The 6,215-nt window shown below is 57.1% G+C and overlaps 1 long non-coding RNA gene across 1 annotated transcript in view; it reads left to right on the top strand.

The window, feature by feature from the left end:
- Window positions 1-6: 6 nt before the first annotated feature.
- LOC102727592 (uncharacterized) overlaps window positions 7-6,215 on the top strand; it is a 13,433-nt gene continuing 7,224 nt past the window's right edge. The window contains exon 1 of the long non-coding RNA XR_014142064.1: window positions 7-3,536. This is a non-coding gene — a long non-coding RNA (uncharacterized LOC102727592). The remainder of the gene's footprint in view (window positions 3,537-6,215) is intronic.

The raw sequence follows: 6,215 nt of genomic DNA, 5'->3' as shown, positions 1-6,215 counted from the left end.
CCTGTGTGGTCACTAGGACAGACACCACGCTGACCACAGACAGACCCCCCCCACCTGTGTGGTCACTAGGACGTGGACACCACACTGACCACAGACAGACGCTCCCATCCATGTGGTCACTAGGACACGGACACCACGCTGACCACAGACAGACCCTCCACCTGTGTGGTCACTAGGACACGGACACCACGCTGACCACAGACAGACCCCCCACCTGTGTGGTCACTAGGACAGACATCACGCTGACCACAGACAGACCCTCCACCTGTGTGGTCACTAGGACACGGACACCACGCTGACCACAGACAGACCCCCACCTGTGTGGTCACTAGGACACGGACACCACGCTGACCACAGACAGACCCCCCACCTGTGTGGTCACTAGGACAGACATCACACTGACCACAGACAGACCCCCCACCTGTGTGGTCACTAGGACGCTGACACCACACTTAACCACTCACAGACCCCTACTGGGTCTAGGATACGGGCACCCCCTGACTCCCGCAGGCCCCCTGGGACCTGTGTGGCTCTCACCCACTTGACGTCTTCCAAGGACCCTCGAGCCCAAGGCACATTTGCCAAGTACGTTGCTTTAGCTGAGCTTAGTTGACATCGCCCTCTCTCTGTTAGGTTTCCTGCTTGGGCATTTCGTGATTTTTTTGCAAAGGGCTTCCCACCCCAGTTGTGTAAGCTTCTGGGGCCGTCCCTGGGTGGAGTAGGCATTTCCTTCCCTGTGTCATCAGTGAGGCTTCTGGGTTCCAGGGACAAGGAGGGAGATGTGCCTAAGACCAGACAGGCTTGGGGTGGGGGGGGTTCCTTCTGCTCTCAGGTCAGGGCTGGTGGTCTGTGCTCTGAACTTCTGGTGAGGCCAGGGTCTGCGTCTGAAACATGAAGGACACTGGCGTCCACAGCTGCCCCTACCAGCCCAGCTGTTGTTCCTGGAAAGTGAAATCATCCGTAAGTTCCCTTGTAGCTTGAACAATTTGTGCTGATTTTGTTTAACTGTGATAATTAAGGACTTTAGAGACACAAACCATTTTATACTGAAGTTAATTTTTTTTTGAAGATGTTTCAAAGCATTGAAGAAACTGAGTCAGTGACTCAGGTCTCAACACAGAGCACCAGAGGTGCCGAGCTCTGTGCTATGCACGATCCTGCTGACCCCACAGCTTGTTGTGAAAAACACCCTTGACGTAGTGTGTTCCAGGAAGAAAAATTCTCTATTTTGGCTTTCTGGTTAAGTAAAACTCATTTTGCTAAACATTCAAAAAAAGGTCAGCCTGTCCCTCCAGAAGATAGCTATAGGTCTTGGAGTGGAAACCAGCAGTGGTGAAGGAGCCCAGGCCGGGCACCGGTGTGAATCCGATGTGGGCCTTCGCCTCAGAGAAGCAGTTCGTCACCAAGCACATGAACACCAAAGGTGTGCAAGAGGAACAATGCCAGGACCGATGAGCAAAGGTTGTTGCTGATGGGGTGGCGGAGTGGAGGACATCTGTGCGTGTGATGTGTGCAGATGGGGTGCCGAGGATGGGGGACCCCGGGGATGGCATACCAGGGGTCCAAGGACGGGGTGCCAGGGTGGCTGGATCAGGAGTGCATGGGCCTGGGACCAGTGTGTGTCGTCGCATTAGCCCTGATGACTTCCTGGAGGCTAATAATAGCCGGTGGAACGCGTTTGCGTTGCTATTTCTGCCGTCATATCTTCCAGCTAACTCTGACGGTGTTCTGCTGCAGCCGTCTGAGGAAAGTGCTTGTCACCATTTGCCATTTTGGGTGGTGACATTTCACAGCACGTGAGGCATGCTGTGGAGAGTTCCTTGCTGAGTAAAAGCCTTTAGGAGGCTGGAGTAGGATGGGGCTTTGAGACTGTAGACCACCGGTGGTGGGATCAGTCTGATGGGTTGCAGTCAGCTTTGGCTGTTCTTAAAGAAGAACCTAGAAAACCAGACGTCCGTGTGCACGGTGCACAGTAAGGGGTTCTCTGGCCTCCTGCGTGCACCCCTCACAGGAGCACAGAGCATGGGGGCATCTGCACATAGCCTCCTCTAGCAGAGGCCGGCCGGGACCCAGCGTCCTGCCTCTGTGCGGCTCTGGCTCGCGCACTGGTTCCTGAGCTCCCTCCGTCTGGCCTGGGCCCTGTTCCACTCCAGGACCCTGAGAACCCTGTGCCGTCCTCGTCCTCGTCCTCATCCTCACTGTAGCCTGCGTTTATCCTGGACGAGGCCATGCTTCCGTTGCTCAGCCAGGCAGTCCTCAGGGAATCTTGATTTGTACAGGTTATTTTGAGAAATGAGAGTGGAGGCGGTATTTCTGTGTGTGCTAGCGGGGGGGGGGGGTGGCCAGCCGGGCTCCTGCTCTTCGGGCCCAGTGGGGAGCTGTGGCCCAGACCGCGTTCCTTGTCCCTCCCCCTTCCTGACGGCGCATTCATCGGGCGGCTCTGCTCAGCACCGCCAGGGTCCTGTTGGCCCTTCTGTGCCCCCCACTCCCCGGAAGCGGAGAAATGCCCAGAGGAGCTGGTGCTGGTACCCAGACAGCTGTCCGCTTTCTAGCATCCCAATACGCGAACGGGCCGTGCTGCATCACTGAGGTGCCTTGCACCATGGGGAAGCGTAGGCAGCAGACCCTGGCCGATGCCCTTCCCTGGGCCCTGTGGTGCCAGGCCTGTGGTTGGAGTCAGCTCTTTAAACAAAGGACAGGTGGCCCGCCATGGGGGCGTGCGAGGCCCCCTCGGCTATCACCACGTCTCCAGGCTACCTTTCCGCTCCTCGGGGAGCCTGCCCAGGCACAGGTGCTGTGTGACTAGGAACACCCGGAGCAGGGCCGGCCACGTGCAACGCTCTGACTCAGCCCCACCTCCGTGCGGCCACACAGCCAGCTTTGCTTGGCCCGACCAGCTGGCCATTTCCTGTGCTCTGGAGAACCACAGCGCTCTGTGGGGTGGCGAGCTGTTGCTGCGGCTTCCAGCACTGTGCTTTATGTGCATTTCACCAGGTCCCACAAGTGGCGTGTTTGAATCTCCCCACGTGTAGCCCTCTCCCCCAGAGAAGAAAAGTGGCCGCACACGGATAAAGGGCCTTTCCTGAGAGAGCAGTTACAGAGCCAGACCCAGAGCACGGTCAGTGGTGCCCTCTCTGATCGGAGCGGGGTAAGGACACAGCTTGGGCCGGGGTCGGAGTGAGCTCGGGCAGCCCCCACCCCAGCTCAGCGTAGCAGAGCTCGGGCGGCGGACCCCCCAGCCCCACCGCCCCAGCAGGCGCAGAGGCCACAGACTGGTGCGTGAGTTGAAAACACTGCGTCTGCTCAGAGAGCCCTGACGGTCTTACACATCACTCCTCGTGAAGTTCGGAATGTTCTTGCGTTGTTCACGCCTCCGGGAAGGTGTCACTGCTGTTTGATTTTCCATTCCAGCGTCTGGGCTGATGGACCACGCCATGCACCGCGAGCCCTGCCCGGGGAGCCAGGAGGGCCAGCCGCTTCCGCTGCAGATGAGTGAGCCGCTGGTTTCCGAGGGGGACGCCCAGGAACTGAGACAGGTAACGTGCGCTCACGGGGCCGCCTCGCCCCTGCCTGCACACAGCTCCCCACTGCTTGATGCTGGCCTCTCGTCTACAGGGGGCTGCTGTGTGCCCAGCCACTTTGTTCTGCTCTCTGGAGCTGGAGAACAGAGAGAAAGAGCGGTGCCCGGTCCAATTACCTGTGTTCCGTGGCATGCACACATCCCGTGTGCCTGTGCACACGCAGTCGGCCTGCTGGCTGCATCCTTCTGTTGAACGTGTGCATATGCACGTGTCCGTGTGGGCTGTGCGTGTGCGGGATGTGCAGGCACACGTGGGCTTTCTGTGCATACGCGTGTGTGTGCTCTGTGTGCACATGCTGTGAGATCATCCACGTGTACAAGTGTGATGTGCGTGTGCGGTGTGTGTGCTGTGTGTCTGGTGTGTACATGCGTGTGCTCTGTGTGTGTTCATGTGTGTGCTGTGAGATCATCCACGTGTACATGTGTGATGTGCGTGTGCGGTGTGTGTACGTGTGTGCTGTGTCTGGTGTGTACGTGTGTGTGCTCTGTGTGTGTTCATGTGTGTGCTGTGCATGTGTTTATCTGTGTCTTTGTGAATGCTTGTGCGTGAGTCTGTCCGTGCGTGTGCATGACTCCACAGATGTGTGTACAACCAAGCGTGCTCACTCCCCCAAGTCTCTCTCAAGGCCTTCACACTGGATTCTTGAGGATGCTTGCCACTTTGTGTCCGGCAAGTCGAAATTTAAACGGTATCTGACAGAAATACTTTTAGGTTGTCTTCCTGTGTTATTGCCGGACAGTACAGTGTTTTTTCTTTTTCTCCTTTTAAGTCATTTTGAAGCAGGTGCCATAGACGTCGTGTCCCATCCTTCACAGACATCTCTGTGCACATCTTTAGAACGTAAACACTGTTAGAAAGCCCCACGCTGCGCCGTGCTCACCCCAGTTCGTCAGACATACGCCGTCTCGTTCAGGGACTTGGGCTGCGTGTTTGTTGAGCTCACGACCTGCCTGAGGCCTGTACCAGCCGCTCAGCAAAGTGCCTCTTAGGGAATGGCTTCGCTCTGTGCTTTCCGTTGGCTTCACAGTGTATTTGTGGAAACACTCCGTTGTTTCTCTGTCGAGGTTTTGGTTTGCAGCTGCCTGACTCGGTTTCCCTGGTTCCTAGCTCAAGGTGTCTCTGGATCCAGGCTCTGCTTTGGAGAGGCCATGTTGTCCATGGCACCACACCCCCACCAGGCACACAGGAAGACCGTGTGTCTCTCAAACCTGTTTTTAAAGAAGTCGTCTTACTGACGTGTCCACATAGGCATAGCCTCCTTTAAGCTTAGCCATTTCCTTTCTGGAAAAAAGCGTTCATCCTTGCTATGGGATATTTTAAATATGCATGATTTGTCACTCTTTCCCCTGGTCTAACTTAGTCACTTTGAGTAATGACCCACAGAAACGCTGCATTCTAGCGGCAACCAGCAAATTCTGCAGGTTACTGACTGCAGCTTTCGATGCTCGTGTTGACCCCAGAACATGAAACCCTCATCCTATAAAGGAAACGCTCCCTTTCTCCTGAGGGTGGATGTGAGCCCACATGCCTCAGGTTGACGGGATCTGGGACCCCTGTCTCACCCTCCTACAAAGGCGTCCCAACGCTGTGTCAAGGCCAAGGCAGGAGCGTGGCTTTTGGATGGGAAATGTCACGATTTTGTCTGTTAATTCTGGTGGTGGCCATGTAGTTGGAGAGGGCCCTTCGGTTTTAAACCAGCAGTCTCTGCCCTCTAGCCAAGGTGCTAGAGGTCACGATGATGAAGACATGAGCCGCTGTGTGGGGAGCAAGCTTCCTCACCCTCCTTCTCCATGAGAGTGTGTGACTCTGGGGTCGGTCCTGAGCGTCATCAGCAGGTCAGCGAGCCCCGTGGTGTCCGTGCTGGGAACAGCGGATGCCATGAGTCAGGACGCTGGCCGCAGGGCGGGGAAGTGGTGACCCCTGAGTGGTGGGGCTGGGGAGAGCTGCCGCAGGAGAGCAGGGCTCCGCACCAGCCAGCTGCCGGTCCTCCTCCCTTCAGGGACAGCCCAATTCCACCAGAGATCGTCTTCTGGAGGTAAAACACATGTTTCATATTTGGAGAAGAATTCTTAGCTGTGGAGTTGAAGCTCCAGCGTAAGTAGGAATGAGGTAAATTTCTGGGGAAAACAGAAATGCAAGAACCAGCCCCCCCGTTCAGCTGTGGTTTCTGTGGCAGATGCGATTACCATCGTTACGTGGAAATGGGTCTTGGTGACTTACCCTGCTGTGGCACGCTGAGAGACGACCGGCTGTGGTTTCCCCGGGGCCAGTGGGCTCCGTGCCCTGTGCCAGCTCTCACTGCACCCCCAGGGCCCCCGGAGCGGCCGTAACTGCAGCGTCCACCGTCCACAGGGAGGTGCTGTGGTGGCGGCGGCCAGGAAGGGAAGCGGATTCCTGGGATGGGTTTGGCAGAGCGCCCTGGACCGTCTCACATCTGAGGTGCTGGCCTTTCCCGTCGCAGGCTGCTGCTTGTTTGTTAGGGATCTGTGCCGGCTCCCTGGTGGAGGCAGCTCCTGGCGCCCTGAGGGCATCCTGCGTCCCGGACTTTTCTTCCCGACTCCTTCGGATCCACTGCGCTGTCCGGCCCCGCCCCGCCTTACAGCACCCCAGACGGGGATAACCAGTGAGCACTGC

Source organism: Leptonychotes weddellii, unplaced genomic scaffold, assembly GCF_054177405.1.
Source record: "Leptonychotes weddellii isolate Sample4059 unplaced genomic scaffold, ASM5417740v2 HiC_scaffold_2409, whole genome shotgun sequence".
Lineage (NCBI taxonomy): Eukaryota > Metazoa > Chordata > Mammalia > Carnivora > Phocidae > Leptonychotes > Leptonychotes weddellii.
Note: the sequence above shows the minus strand (reverse complement) of the source record. Positions and strands in the feature narration are given on the sequence as shown.